Here is a 16,556-nt window from a genome sequence, read left to right as displayed (position 1 = left end):
AGAAAGGCTTGTATCTCTATATATTTTCCTCTCGGGACCACCTTTGCTGTGTCCCAAAGATTTTGAACAGTTGTGTTTTTGTTTTCATTTGTTTCCATGAATTTTTTAAATTCTTCTTTAATTTCCTGGTTGACCCATTCATTCTTTAGTAGGATGCTCTTTAGCCTCCATGTATTTGAGTTCTTTCCAACTTTCCTCTTGTGATTGAGTTCTAGCTTCAGAGCACTGTGGTCTGAAAATATGCAGGGAATGATCCCAATCTTTTGGTCCCAGTTGAGACCTGATTTGCGACCCAGAATGTGATCTGTTCTGGAGAATGTCCCATGCGCACTAGAGAAGAATGTGTATACTGTTGCTTTGGAATGGAATGTTCTGAATACCTCTATGATGTCCATCTTGTCCAGTGTGTCATTTAAGGCCTTTATTTCCTTGTTGATCTTTTGCTTCAATGATCTGTCCATTTCAGTGAGGGGGGTGTTAAAGTCCCCTACCCCTACTACTATTGTATTATTGTCAATGTTTCTTTGATTTTGTTATTAATTGGTTCATAAAACTGGCTGTTCCCATGTTGGGGGCATAGATATTTAAAATTGTTAAATCTTCTTGTTGGTAGGTCCTTTAAGTATGATATAGAGTCCTTCCTCATCTCTTATTATAGTCTTTGGCTTAAAATCTAATTTATCTGATATCAGGATTGCCACCCCAGCTTTCTTTTGATGTCCATTAGCATGGTAAATTGTTTTCCATTCCCTCACTTTAAATCTGGAGGTGTCTTTGGAGTTTCTTGTAGACAGCATATCAATGGGTCTTGTTTTTTTATCCATTCTGATACCCTGTGTCTTTTGATTGGGGCATTTAGCCCATTACATTCAAGGTAACTATTAAAAGATTGGAATTTATTGCTGCTGTATTGCCTGTAAGGTGATTGTTATGTATATTGTCTCTGTTCCTTTCTGGTCTTCTACTTTTAGACTCTCTCTTTGCTTCGAGGACCTCTTTCAATATTTCCCATAGGGCTGGTTTGGTGTTTGGCAGTGCTTTTAATATTTGTTTGTCCTGGAAGTTTTTTTTATGTCTCCTTCTATTTTCAACGATAGCTTAGCTGGATGTAGTATTCTTGGCTGCATATTTTTCTCATTTAGTACTCTGAATATATCATGCCGGTTCTTTCTGGCCTGCCAGATCTCTGTGGATAGGTCTGCTGCCAATCTAATATTTCCAACACTGTATGTTACTGATCTCTTGCCCTGAGCTGCTTTCAGGATTTTCTCTCTGTCACAGAGACTTGTAAGTTACTATTGATGGCAGAGTTTGGACCTATTTTTATTGATTTTTGGAGGGGTTCTCTGTGCCTCCTGGATTTTGATGCTTGTTCCCTTTGCCATATTAGGGAAATTCTCTACTATAATTTGCTCCAATATACATTCTGTCCTCTCTCTCCTTCTTCTTCTTCTGGGATCTCAATTATTCTAATATTGTTTCAACTTATTGTATCACTTATCTCTTGAATTCTCCCCTTGTGATCCAGTAGTTGTTTGTCTCTCTTTTCCTCAGGTTGTTTATTCTCCATCATTTGGTCTTCTATATCACTAATTCTCTCTTCTGCCTCATTTATCCTAGCAGTAAGAGCCTCCATTTTTTATTACACATCATTAATAGCTTTTTAGAATTCAACTTAGTTAGATTTTTGTTCTTTTATTTCTCCAGAAAGTATTTCTCTAATATTTTCCAAGTCTTTTTTAAGCCCAGCTAGCACCTTGAGAATCGTCATTCTGAATTCTAGATCTGACATGTTACCAATGTCTGTATTGATTAGGTTCCCAGCCGTCAGTATTGTTTCTTATTCTTTTTTTTTTTTTTGTGGTGAATTTTTCTGCCTTGTCATTTTATCCAGATAAGAATATATGAATGAGAGAATAAAATACTAAAGGGGTGGCAAAGACCTCAGAAAAATCTATACTAACCAAATCAGAAGAGACCCAAAATGGGGGAGAAGAAAGGGGGGGGGGAAGAAAAAATATGTACATTAGACTGGTAAATAGAACAGAGCCACCCACTTGATTTTGGGTGTATTCTGGTCTCTTAGAAGAAACTACCTCCCAAAATTTTAAGAAAGAAAAACTTATATATATACAAAAATAAGGGTAAACATGATGAAGAGATGGAATATGACTGTAAAGATGAAAATTTAAAAAAAATACTAAAAAAGGAATTGATAAGATAAGTTGGTTGGAAAAAGGAAGGGAAAAAAAAGAGGAGAGAGTGTGATCAAGCTGGAGACTAGAACAAAGCCATGTGCCAGATTTAGGGTATATTTTGATCCATTAGAAGAAATTGTATCCCAAAATTTAAAGAAAAAAAAACCCTATATGTATACAAAAAATAAGGTTAAATACAATGAAGGGATAGAATATGACTATAACATGAAGATTTTAAAAGATTTTTTAAAAAGGTATTGTTAAGATAAACAGTTAAAAAAACATTAAAAGAGGAAAGAGGAAAAGTTTAAAAATAGAATAGACAAAAATTTTTTTTAACTTAACTTTGCAAGACTAAAGGATCATGGGGGGGAAAGCCATGAATTCTATATGTTGCTTCCCGTAGCTCTGGAGTTCTGCTGTTTTCTTTGATCGAGGAGCTTGGTCTTGGCTGGATGTTCTTGCTGATCTGCGGGGGTGGGGGGCCTATTGCAGTGAGTCTCAAATGTCTTTGCCCAAGGCAGAATTGCACCACCCTTGCCAGGGGCCAGCCTAATTAATTTGCTTGGGTTTGTTCTTGGTAGCTTTTGTTCCCCAAATGCTTTCCATAGAGCTTTGGAGAACAGGAATGAAAATGGTGGCCTCCCAATCTCCGGCCCCATAGGAGCTGAGGCTCACCCTCCCCTGCCAGTGCACCCTCAGAGAAAAGTAGTCAATCCCTCCTATCTCTCTGGTCTCCAGCCACACTCTGTGCTCACCCAGCCTGTGATAGAGCGTTTCTATCTCTTGCGCATGACCTCGTTCAGAATCTCCAAACCCAGTGGATTCCTGCTGTGTGCTCCCACACAACTCCTCCCAGAGGAAGAAGGAGGGGAGTCTCACTGGATCTGCTACTTGTGGGGTCCCTGCTTGAAGACCAGTGGCCTGACTGTGCCTTGGATCATGGTTTAAGGTAACCCCAAGCTGAGAGCCCACTGCTCAGCTCTATCTCTGTAGCGGCTTACCTGCTCTGATACCTGGCAGCTCTGCCACACTCAGACACCCCTGGTTTTTCTGTGACCCTGCAGGTCCTGAGACCACACTGTCTTCACCAGGGCTCCACCCCCGCTTAGCCTCTGGAGTGATGTCCATCAGTGGAGCAGACTTCTAAAAGTTCTGATTTTGTGCTCCGCTGCTCCACCGCTTGCTGGGAGCTGCCCTGCCCCCCCACCCCAGTCTACCTTCCCATTGCTTCGGATTCACTTCTCTGCATGTCCTACCTTCCAGAAAGTGGTCAATTTTCTGTTCCTAGAATTGCTGCTTTTCTTCTCTCTGATCTCCTTTTGAGTTTGTAGGTGTTCAGAATGGTTTGATAACTATCTAGCTGAACCCCTGGGACCTGACATCATTTCAGTCTGCTACTCCTCTGCCATCTTGCTTCCTCCCCTCTGATTTTAGAAACTTTTGAAGTATGTTAAGTGTTCTTAGTAAAATGTTCAGTCCTCTTATTTTTATGTCATTAATGGTTTTCTAGTAACCAAAAACCAGTTCTGAGGGACTCATCTCTCACTGTGCAACCTTTCAGTTGTCTGCTAATGTGCAAATGTGCATTTATTCTTATTCCATTAACACCACCCTTTCATTTCAAACTGCAGTGCCGCCAAGCAACAGAGATCTGATTGCCTTAGAGGTATTAAAAACCTCCCACGCAGTTAGGGCCATACCCAGCAAGTGTTCCCGAATTTAAGTTTCAAGTTGTAACAAATACAGAGTTGTACTGGAGCTAAAACTAGAAGCAACCAAGGTGTCCCTCAATAGGTGAGGAGATGAACAAACAAATTGTGGTATTTCCATGCAACGACATTCAATGATACAAATGAACTACAAATCCACACAACGTTATGGATGGATCTTGGAGGCATTTTGGTGAGTGAAAGAAGTCAGACTAAGCCTACATAATGTGCGGATTCCATTCATTAACAGTCTGGAAAAGGCAAAACTAGAGAGGTAGAAAACAGGTGTATGATTGCCAAGAGTTTGGAGAGGAGGAGAACTTGGCTAGGGAGGCCCAGGAGATTTTTCTAGTGAGACAGAGCTAATCAATATGGCACTACAGTGGTGATACATGATGGTATGCATTTGTCAAAACCCTCAGAGCTTTGGAGCACAAAGAAAAACCTTAATGTATGAAAAAAGATTTTTTAAAATTTTTTTAAAAATTTAAAAATTTTTTTTAAAAAATCAGCCAGGAAGTTGGAGGATCCAAGGGTGAAATTCAGACTGTGGATAATGGATTGCACTGTATTATCAATGGATGACATAATGTCCCTGAAGGGAGTGTGGGGAAATGAGGCTGACCGAAGTAACTTTGCAAAATGGTGTTTTGTTTGGTTAATATAAAGCTAAAGACAAACAAGTGCATAAATCCTCTACTCTGGTTGTTTCCCATGGAGGCACAGGTACAATTCTGATACTGCTGTACAGGTCTGCATGGAGAAAGTAAGTAAATGGATGGCAGATGGTGGGAGCCAGGTTCCCACCTGTAGTGGGAGGTTGTAGGTAGGGGGATGCTACCGAGAAGCAAGGACAGGATGCTAGAATGACCTGTGTGATAGTGAATTGGAGTTGGAGATATCTGTATGAACTCGTGTTCAGCTAATACAGATACAGGTGGATAGATACAGAAATAATTACTGATATGTGTATGCATGGGTTGGTATTCATGCAGATACATCCTAGCTCTATTCACTGAAGGGGCCCAGAAACAACCGTAGCCCAATAGCAATGAACATACCCAATCCCGTGATACTGGTTTATAAGGCTATTCTCTAATCAAAGGAACCAAGGCTCCTTGGAGAAATAGCTGATTCTAGGATGGTGGTAGGGAAAATCCAAGATGAATCTGGAATGGCTTATAGTGCCGGAAAGTAGGGAAGTACTAAAATAAATCCCCAAATGATGGGGGGATGTCCAAAGGATACAGGAGCCAATCTGAAATAGTTTCCAATGAACAAAGGTGAACCAAATATGCAATGCTAGCATTGGATTATAACCCAAACCAAAAAAGCACTATCTATGTGTTCATACTGATATACATAAATGATTGAATAAATAAGTAAATATGAGAGGAGAGAGACAAATCTCCCATGTGGAAGAATTCCAAATAGTTTATGTAGATATCCTGCCCTTAAATAGGTGGAACATAACTCCCTACTCTTAAAGCGTGGGCTGGGCATAGTGTGAAAGAGTGTGGTATGGAAAGGGCGGGTGGGGAAAAGTAATATTACAGTGAATAAAGCTGATAAACACTTCCTCCAGCCAGGTGACCAAAGTCAACATCAACAGTGATAAGTTACATTGACAGAATGTACTCTAGATATGATGTGAGGAGAATGGGGCCCGTGACTTCTGTGGTTTTCCTCTCCCCACACCCTTTTATAAACTCATGTTTGAAAAAAATGATCACGTGTGGGGGTGCCTGGGTGACTCAGTCAGTTAAGCATCTGACTCTTGATCTCAGCTCAGGTCTCAATCTCACGGTCATGGGTTCAAGCCCCACACCGGGCTCCATGCTGGGCATGGAGCCTATTTAAAAAACAACAACAACAACAATAACAACAACAGATGTAAATCCAGTACAATTCCAACAAAATTTTTCTTTCACAAGATAATTGTAAAATTTATACCAAAGAATAAAAGGCCAAGAATAGTCAGGATAATGGCAAATACTAATGATACAATAATGAATACAGGATTGACCCCATTCCCCATGAAATCAAGACTTATTATAAAACTATAATTATTTTTAATTTTTTTATGGAATACATTTGACATAAGGTTATATGAAAAAAAAAATCAGCTGTATTCCAACTAGGAACAGGCTAAAAAATATCTGACTCTAAACTTCAAAACTATCAGGGTCTTCAAGGTCTTTCCTCGTCTCTGACAAGGAAAGTCAGAAACTATCACAGCCAAGATGAGTCCAAGGAGGTATCATGACTAAATGTAATGTGCTATCGTAATGTCATAATGTGATCCTAGAACAGAGAAAGGATAGTAGGTAAAAACTAAGGTATTCTGAATAAACTCTGGACTGTAGTAAATCATAATGTGCCAATATTGCTTCTCTAATTGTAACAAATGCCTCATTCCAGTGTGTGATGGTAACAGTGGGAGAAACACGGGACACCAAGGAGAGGAAGTTCAACCAGAAATCTCTGTACCCTGTAATATTTTCTCAACTCTGAAACTATTCCAAAATTAAGTTTATTTCAATAATGATTTGCATGTTTAGCATGTGTTTAGTTTTTAGTGTGATTAAGGCATGGAAGAAAACACAGCTGTGGAGGGAATGGGAAAAAAAAAAATCCCAGCCTCATGAACTTGACATTCGAATGGGGGTGGGCAGACAAGGAGCAAAATCATTTCCTGTATGAGCTGATGATAAATGATATGAAGACACATAGGCAGAAGAGATAGAGGTAATGGGAAGCTGAGATTTTTATTTATATATATATATTTAAAGGTTTTTATTTTTATTTGTCAGGGATAGAGAGAGAGGTAAGCAGAGGGAGAAGCAGGCTTCCTGCTGAGTAGGGAGCCGGATAGGGGACTTGATCCCAGGATCGTGACCTGAACTGAAGGCTGGCGCTTAACTGACTGAGCCACCCAGGAGCCCTAGAGCTTTTTAAACAGGAGTATTAGGACAAGAGCAAGAAAGAGGATTCATACATTTTTAAGGGAAATTGTTTTTTAAGGACCCAAACGTAGTAAATGATACATTCTCTCCTACCCTCCATTACTCAGAACAGGGCTCCCTCAGGCATGCCCAGTGGTTGGTTTACCTGCAGGTGCAAAGATGCATTGTATATCTTTTACCCATTTGGGTTCTTTTTCCACCAAATCTGTGCTGGTACCAAGTGAAGGAAAAGAGAATTGTGTGGATATAAAGAAAGTTATGATTACCTCAAACTATTTTAGGATTCTCTTAACTTGAATATTTATGGTAAGTTCAGGAAAGTAAGTAAATGCGCCTTCAATAGAAGTACATATTGGATAACTCCTGAGTTTGCAAATCTGTTTTTGTCCCCTTTATTTCTCAGGGCATCTGTGGCCTATATTTAAATATGGCTTTCGTCCTCAGTTGGTGAAAACATTCTTAAGCATGATCAGATAACACCAGTGATAATAAAATGGGCATTTTCTATTTCTGTACGTTATTCATGAAATGCAGTGTAACTTGATTAGACGGCTAGAGATCATGTCATCTATATTAAGAACTCATAGGCTTCAACATATTAGTTTTCAGACTTTAGCAAAGGGACAACAGAAAGGCTAAAATAAATCAATAAACAAAATCAATCTGCATAAGAACAAGCTAATACACAATCAAGGACAAAAAAAATAACCTGAACTCATGTATCTGATGAGAATAAGACCCGTGAAAAGCAATGGGGTTGAAAGACGAAAACAACAACAAAAAAAGAGAGGCAGTGTGGTTGGAAATTAAGCAAAACAATCTGTAAAATAGACATGGTCTCAGAGCATGTGGGGGCAGCCCGAAGGGTCCCTGTACTTGTTGGGGGAGGCAGCTTGAGGAGGTCAACTCTGGTTGCTACTTCCTCTGTGCGTTGCCAGGTCTGATGTATCCCGTTTATGTATGCCCACCTTCATGTCCACCCACAAAGACTGGGAACTCTTTTTTTTTTTTTATTAAGATTTTACTTATTTATTTGAGAGAGAGCAGAGGGAGAGGGAGAAACAGACTCTCTGTTGAGCAGGGAGCCCCACACAGGGATCGATCCCAAGACCCCAAGATCATGACCTGAGCCGAAGGCAGACGCTTAACTGACTGAGCCACTCAGATGCCCTAAGACTGAAGACTCTTACATCTTTACGACTTCAACATCTTGGTATTTTGGCACACAGTAGATGCTCTTTCTTTCCTTCTTCCCTCCCTACCATCCTCCCACTCTTCCTCCCTCCTATCCTCCTTCCCTTCCTCCCTCCCTTCTTCCCTCCCATACTTCCTCCATCCTCCCTCCTTTCTTCCTTCCCTTCCTCCCTCCCTACCTTTCTCAGTCTCTCCTTACATATTTTTAATTACATCTGTGTGTGTGTGTGTGTGTGTGTGTGTGTGTGTGTTTAATTAAATGGTAGTAAAGGATTAGAAGTCCTAGCTTTCTGAGACCATATGACTAACAAAAGGCTCAAAGCTCAGCAGGAATCCTGAGATGGCTAGGAAACAACTATTGAGGCTTCAGGATTGAGTAAGATTAAGAACTAAAGTCCCAGGGGCACCCGAATGGCTCAGTCATTAAACGTCTGGCTTGGACTGGGGTCATGATCCCAGGGTCCTGGGATCAAGCCCCGCATCGGACTCCCTGCTCTCCGGGAAGCTTGCTTCTCCCTCTCTCACTCCCCCTGCTTGTGTTGTCTCTCTGTGTCAAATAAAAAAAAAATAAATCTTTTAAAAAGAAGAAGAACTAAAGTCCCAAAGTTTACAGTAACTAAAAATTGTAGCGCTTCAAAGATAAAAAGTGGCTGGAGGAAAAATGCTATGGCGGGGCCCTCTCAGTTCAAGGTGAATGCGCTTCAGCTCTGAATTGTGGCCGGACCAGGTGGCTCAGGGCTGTGGCCAAGCAGGACATGAACTAGGATCTCCAGGAATTTAAGGGCAATAAGGGGCAGGAGACATAAAACAAGGACCAATAACTACAATACAAGTTAGAGGATCTGCCCATTGAGAAGCGAATGGAAGTGAGGCTAGATGAGATCCGTACCTGGAGACATGGGAGGAAGGCAGTTGAGACTGAGCAAAAGGAAGGAGGAAAGGGGGGAGGGTGGTTGCAGTTTACAGAGACGTGGCTTTGATATGTAATTCACATTCCGTACACGTCACCCCCTGGAAGTGTACAATTGAGCATTTTCTAGTATAGTCACAGACCTGTGTGTCTATCAACACAATCCATTTTAACATTTTCATTCCCCTTAAAAGAAACCCATAGGTATTAGCCATCAACACCAGCCCCTCCCCCATCCCTAGGAAGCCGCTATGTTGCTTTCTAATTATTTGCCTCTAATTATTTGTCCAGACATCTCCTATAAATGGACTTATAGTATGAGGCATTTTTACTTCCTGGCTATTATGAATAATGCTTCTACGAACATTTGCCTCCAAGTTTTTGGGTAGATGTATGTTCTCTGTTTTTTGGGGGGTATATACCTAGGAGCAGCATTGCTGGGATATATATGATAACTCTATGTTGAACCTTTTGGGGAATTACCAAAATGTTTTGCAAAGCCATTGAACCATTGTCTATTGTCACCAGCAAGTCAGGAGAGTCCCAATTGCTTCACACCCTCAATGACATTTGCAAATTACCTGTATTTTTCCATACAGGCATCCTTGGAGTGCGAAGTGGCTTCTCGTGGATGTTTTGACTTACATTTTCCCTGATGGGCTGATGGTATTGAGCGTCTTACCCTGTGCTCACTGGCCATTCATGTATCTTCTTTGGAAAAATGTCTATGCAAATCTTTTGGGCCCATTATTAAAATGAGTAATTTGTCTTTTTATTGGTGAGTTCTACGAGTTCTTTATATATTCTGGCCCCAAGTCTCTTACCAGAAATATGATTTGCAAATATTTTCTTTCCTTCTGTGGGTTGTCTTTTCACTTTCTTGAAGATAGACTTTGAAGCACAAAATATTTTAATTATGAGGATATCCACTTAATCTATTCTTTCTTTGGTTGTTTGTGCATTTGGTGTCATACCTAATGAACCATTGCTTAACCAAGGTCACAAAGATTTATGCCTCTGTTTCCTTCTAAGAGCTTTATAGTTTGAACTATTACATTTAGATTTTTGATCCATTTTGAGCTAATTTTTTAAAGATTTATTTATTTGAGGGAAGGAGAGACAGCAAGAGAGGGAACACAAGCAGGGGGAGTGGGAGAGGGAAAAGCAGGCTTCCCGCCGAGCAGGGAGCCCTATGTGGGGCTGGATCCCAGGACCCCGGGGGCATGACCTGAGCTGAAGCCAGACACTTAACCGACTGAGCTACCCAGGTGCTCTAATTTTTATATACAGTATAAAGTAAGGACCCAGCTTCATTCTTTTACATGTGGACATCCTATTGTCCCAGCTTCATTTGTTGAAGATCATATTCTTAAATTGTCTTTGTACCCTTGTCAATAATCAATTGATAATGATTTTCTAACTGGTATCCTCTCATTTCCCATCTTACCACCATCTCCCGCCCATTCAATCCCTACCCATGCTGACACTAGAGTCATCTCTGAGGTCATAAGTCTGCTGTATCCCCAAATCTAATGATCGTTGCTCTATCTTTTTCCTTTACCTTTTAGCAATATTCAACATGCTTGATCACATTTCCCTTCATGAAACACACTCTTCTGTTTACTCTAGGAGAGCACACCCCTAAATTTCTTCAGGCTTCCCCAACCCCTTATTCCAAGTTGCTTTTGCAAGATCCCACTGCTCTGCTCAATCTCGAAGTGTTGGGACTGCCCAGGGCTCTGTCCCTGGAGCCTTGTTCCTCACAGATTCTCTCTAGAAATCGCCTCCGCTCCCATAGCTTTCGTTACTGTTGACACTGATGACCCTCAAAATTTTATCCCCAGAATTGACTTTTTCAACTGAACTTCAGTCTTGTATACTCAGCCCTCTACTTGTGTGGCATCATAAACATAGTATGTCCCAAACAGTACTTTCGATTCTCTTGTATCTCCCATCAGGGCTCCCCATTTTAGTACCAAGATGCTCAAGCCAAAAACCCAAGTCGCCTTTGTTTCCTTCCATGATTTTACCCCCACCTGTCATCTCTTAGCAAGTCCTAGTTCTTCTTCCTTCAAGACATAGCCCAAGTCCGTTCACTTATCTTTATCTCAACCACCACTGTGTTAGGCCAAGTTGCTATTATTTCTTTCCCAGATAAATACAGTGGCTTCCTAACTGGTCTCTCTGCTTTAATTCATCACCCACGCGCACGTGCGCATGCGCGTGTATGCGCACACACACGTACACACACACACACACACACACACACACACACACACACTCCATTCTCCATACAGTGACGAGAGCAATCTTGTAAAAACATAAACCAGTTCATGGTATTCCTTTACTTAACACTTGTCAATGACCAGGGCACCTGGCTGGCTCAGCTGGTAGAGCACGTGACTCTTGATCTCAGTGTCCTTTGCTCAAGCCCCATGTTGGGTGTAGAGTGCACTTAAAAAAAAAAAAAAACTTGGCAATGGCTTCCCCTGGCACATAGAAGAAAATCTAAATCTATCATATCCTACATGCTTCATACACTAAGGACTCTGCCTATCATTATACCCTGATGTTATACCAACTCCCTTCTTGCTCACTGTGTTCCAGTCACTCTAGCAGGATTTCGGTGTCTGATATACACGGAGCACATTACGGTCATAGAATCTTGCTTCAGCTCTTTCCTCTGCCTGACAAACTCTTTCCCTCCACATCTTCCCGTGGTCAGCTCTTTTTTGCCATTCAGTTAGCACCTTAAAAGTCATGTCCTCAGGAAGGCCTGGCTTCCCAAACTAAATGAGCTCCTTTACTCAATTCTGTCACTATCCTATCACTTGATTACATTTTCATCAAAGAGCTCATCACTACTTGATATCTTCTTGTATATATACTGTTTTTTAAAAAGATTTTATTTATTTATTTGACAGAGAGGGATTACAGATAGGCACAGCAGCAGGCAGAGGGAGAGGGAGAAGGAGGCTCCCCACTGAGCAGAGAGCCTGATGTGGGACTCGATCCCAGGACCCTGGGATGATGACCTGAGCTGAAGGCAGATGCTCAACCAACTGATCTACCCAGGTGCCCCATATATGTACTGTTTTGTTCATGTTCTCTTTCCTCAAATTCTCAAGGAAGCTTGATGAGATCAGGGACCTCGTTTCTCGTTGGCAGCACCTAGGATACATAGTTCATAAATACTGGGCAAATTAACTCTAAATTAGTAACAAGAGTGAGAGGTACGAGTTAAAGAGCGAGAGAGAGAGATTTAGGAATATTCACGGGTATAGACATTGACAATAGCAGGTTGGAGGGCTGAGTCTTGACTGATATGGGCCTCAACTGAAATATCATATGATGTATTAGTCTGGGTTCTCCGGAGAGACAGGATCAATGATTATTTATCATTGACCAGTTCCCAAATCTGCTGAGTGAGTTGGCAAGGTGAAGCCCCAGGAGGGCCTATGGTGTAATTCCAGTCTGAAAGCCAGGAGGTTTGAGACCCAGGAAGAGCTGATGTCTCCGTGGAGTCCGAAAGCAGGAGAAAGCTGAGGTCCTAGCTCACAGGCAGTCAGGCAGGAGGAATTCTCTCTTACTTAGGGGAAGATCCGCCTCTATGGTCTCTGCAGGTCTTCAACTGATTGGATGAGGCCCACCCACATTAGGGAGGTGATCTGTTTTACTCTGTCTACTGATTCAAATGTTAATCCCATCCAGAAACACCCTCCCTGTCACACTCAGAATAATGTTTCATCAAATATCTGGGCACCCTGTGGCCCAGTCAAGTTGCCACATGAAGTTAACTATCACAAATGATAACTTCCATATGTATGATTGGCCATTTTTCAAAGAACATTCACACATTTCTTCCCATTGTCTTTATAGCCACTCTTGTATGTTGGGAAGGGAGGTATTAAACCTAGGGAACACTGAGCCTCTGAAAGGATCACTGAGACGGAAATCCAACTCTCCAGATTCCCAACTCCATCCATCAGCTCCAATTCCACTCCCAAGGAACAGTGAACCATCTAGACAGTCTCACAGAAATAATAGGGACTCAGGCGATTGGCATGGAAACTGAAGAAGGTATTCCCTAAATGACCAGACAGGTCCCCACAACTTGTACATTCTAGCATTGTCTGTCTGAGGTTTTTGCCCATATGTGGGTTTAGATGAGTAGCTTCAATGTTTTGCTTTGCAGCTTGTCTGGGGGATATAGAGGGCACTCAGTGCCTAGCTGCAGGGGAAAAAGAGAGTGGGAAGTGTGTATGAAAAAACTTGGGAGGGGGGTAGAGGTAGGAACAGAAATAGAAGACAGATCCACTACCTCAAGTGGCTTTATGCAACCAGAATTCAGTGGGAGGAGATTTATGAATAAACGGGAAAGACAAATAGAATAAAAGGATGTATCCTTTCCAAACAGCCCAGGATACCCTATCTATCCAGTCAATAGTTTTTTAAAGATTTATTCATTTTTTTATTTGAGAGAGAGAGAGAGTGCACGCGAGGGGTGGGGCAGAGGGAGAGGGAGAAAGAAAGAAGCAGACTCCCCGTTGAGCGTGGAGCCCCATGCAAGGCTCGATCTCACGATCCTGAGATCATGACCTGAGAGAACTCAAAAGACAAGAGAGTTGAAATCAAGAGCCACCCAGGTACTCCCAGTCAATGTTTTAATTCTTTAATATTAAAAAAAAATTTTATGTATTCATTTGAGAGAGAGAGCGCAAGTTTGCACGTGAGCACGAGGAGGAGGGTAGAGGCAGAGGGAGAAGCAGGCTTCCTGATGAGCAGGGCTCGATTTCAGGACCCTGGGATCATGACCTGAGCTGAAGGCAGACGCTTAACCGACTGAGCCACCCAGGCCCTCCCAGTCAATATTTTAACTCTTTAATCTCTGCCTTTCTGATCTTAATTCCAACCTGTGCATATTTGCTAGGGGTCATGATGTTACCATTCCTGAACATGGTACAGCGGTGAGTGTCAGTGAGAGCATTCAGACGGGGCAGAACCTCCCAGAAATAGACTTACAAGTTTTAATGCAGGAAATTATTTCTCAGGATTAAAATAAATAAATGCACATAAAATTCTGCCATGCTGCCTTACAGATGCGAGTCAGCGCAAACATCCCCTTCCTTCTGGGTAGTTTTCTTCTTGGACTGGATCGATTAGTTTAGTAAATTACATATTAAGAGAGTGGTACAGTGTGATATGTAACCTTGGCTCGGTTATGGTACCTCTCTAAGCCTCTATCTCTCCATCCATAAAATGGGGAAAATAGAAATCTCCTCCTCTTGGCATTGTTTTGGGGCTGAAATATGATACTGCCTTTAGTGCTTAGCATAATTCCTGGCACATAGGGACAGGTCAATAATATTAGCCCTTAGCGTTTAAGGTGAAACAAATGCCATTACAGAGGAAAGCAGCAAACTTACCTTTATAAGATAAATCAGTCACGGGGATGAAAAGTACAGCACCAGGCACATAGCCAATAATACTGTAATAATGTTGAATGGTAACAGGTGGTGACTCCCTTCTCCAGGGTAATGTATGGAACTGTCCAGTCACCAGGCTGCACATCTGACGCTAATATAACATTGCGTGTTACTGATATATTTCAATTTAAAAACATGTCCCTGAGGTTCTCAGAGGAAACCTGTGGAGGCTCCCAGCCAGGACTGCAGCCCTGTTCTGCCCGTGGCCGCAGTCTGCCGGGAGAGGTAGGGGACTGCAGGAGCCCCAACCCCCACCACCCGCTCCACGATCAGCCCGCAGAGAGGCTTGGCATCCCGCGCCAGTGCCATGCGTCATCAACGAGCCGCATGGGGCCACTGAGCCCACGCCTCCTCACCGACATTTCTGTGCCTCTGCTCTTTGCATTTGGAACACAAGCAGGTGCTTTGGAGGGGGGGGCGCCCACACAATAGCTCTTTGATGACTGATTCTGGGACAATTAAAACATCCACTCTGATCTTGCCTTTGGCTTTGTGTGTGTGAACCAAGACGGAAGCTTTGTTCTTGGAGGAAAAAAAGGGGGAGGCGCTGCCTTTGGAGCCTGGAAGCCTGTCAATTTCGTATCACTACAATCTGGATTGAAAGGCTATGCGGCAAATTGGTCATTTTGATCAAAATGACCAATTTGCCGCATAGCCAATGCGGTGGGGTGGGGTGGGGGCGGCCTAGTCCAAGCACAACCAGCCCTGAAGTTGGCTTTCGGAGCCTGGTGAGGGGAAAGGTTTGACAACAACTTTGTGGAAGCTTGCTGGCAGACTTTTCTTTCTCTGGAGGAAAAAAATGAAAGAGAGAGAGAAAGAAAGATAAAGGAGGAAGGGGAAGGAAGGAAGAAAGAGAGACATGCAATAGGAAACATCTAGATTAATGCCGTATTTCCAGAGAAAGAAACTAGCAAAATAGCCTTCAGTTTGAGGCCTGGTCAGTTCCACTGGCTCAGGGTGTCAGAGTGACCAAGAGACGCCTACCTATAAGGGACATAGGACCTGCAGGGAGCCCAGGGGGGCACCCACGTGGCCAGAGTGTACTTTCTATGGACAGCAAGGAACAACATGGTTTTTCTAAATGGGTTGGATAAACCATCCCATTAGCATAAACGCAGAGAACCCTGGGACACCTCTGCACTTAGCGGAAGTCTGACAAACAGAAGGGCGTAAAAGTGTAATCCATTCCTGACCACACGCTTAGGGCTGGTCCTTAGCTTTGAAGATGCAGAAATTAGATTGGGTCACTGCCTCTCCCGCCAGGGCGATGAGGTTTCCTCACTAATCAAGCTCATAATAGACTGATTTCCAAAAAGCTTTCCAAAAATAAACTGGAGGCCGGACTTCATCGTGATTCACAATCTTTGGGTACTTACCATGGGATAGGGACTCTGAAAACATTCTTTGCGCAGTTTATTTCATTTAAACTCCACACAGTAATCCTGTGATACAGTATGAGGTTTCTCCCTCATGTCGTAGGTGAGGAAATGGAGCCTTGGGCGGAGGTAGGAATCTACACATGATCTGTAACAGATCTGCGTGACTCCCAGGCCATTGGGACAATCTCATGTTATAAGAATAAGAGCCCATTCCTCCAGCAGCTCGGGAGAAAATGGGAGGAGAGAGAGAGAGAGGAAGGCCAATTATGTGGAAAACAGTCTCTCTCCTCCTGCTTATGACTCAGCGACAGCTGTGACTCACGGAAGACTGAAGGTCACTGAGCAAGTTGGAAACGACCCTGGACTTTAGTACGAGAGCCAACGCCTGAGTGCAGTGGCCAGGCTTGTTATCTGTGGCTCACGGCCCCTCCCCCAGAATTCACCATTTTTCAGTATTTACTTCTACGTGTTCTCAGCCAAATGTGATCCAAGACAATAGATAAGGGGCCCAAGTCTTCTGTGTGGGGGCTGCGGAGGATAGAGGTGGGTTCCGAGACCCCAGGGGAAATTGACCAAGGAGCAACTTCCAGGGTCCAGGAAATGGTCTCAGCACAGGTGTGGTTGGCAAGGTTGCAGACTCTGGCCCCTCTGATGGGGCTGATGTTGATCAGGTGACAGAATTTCCTCCCACCAGCCACTGAGGAGATAGAA

This window comes from Enhydra lutris, unplaced genomic scaffold (assembly GCF_002288905.1).
Source record: "Enhydra lutris kenyoni isolate GAN:26980312 unplaced genomic scaffold, ASM228890v2 scaffoldscaffold53, whole genome shotgun sequence".
NCBI lineage: Eukaryota > Metazoa > Chordata > Mammalia > Carnivora > Mustelidae > Enhydra > Enhydra lutris.
Note: the sequence above shows the minus strand (reverse complement) of the source record.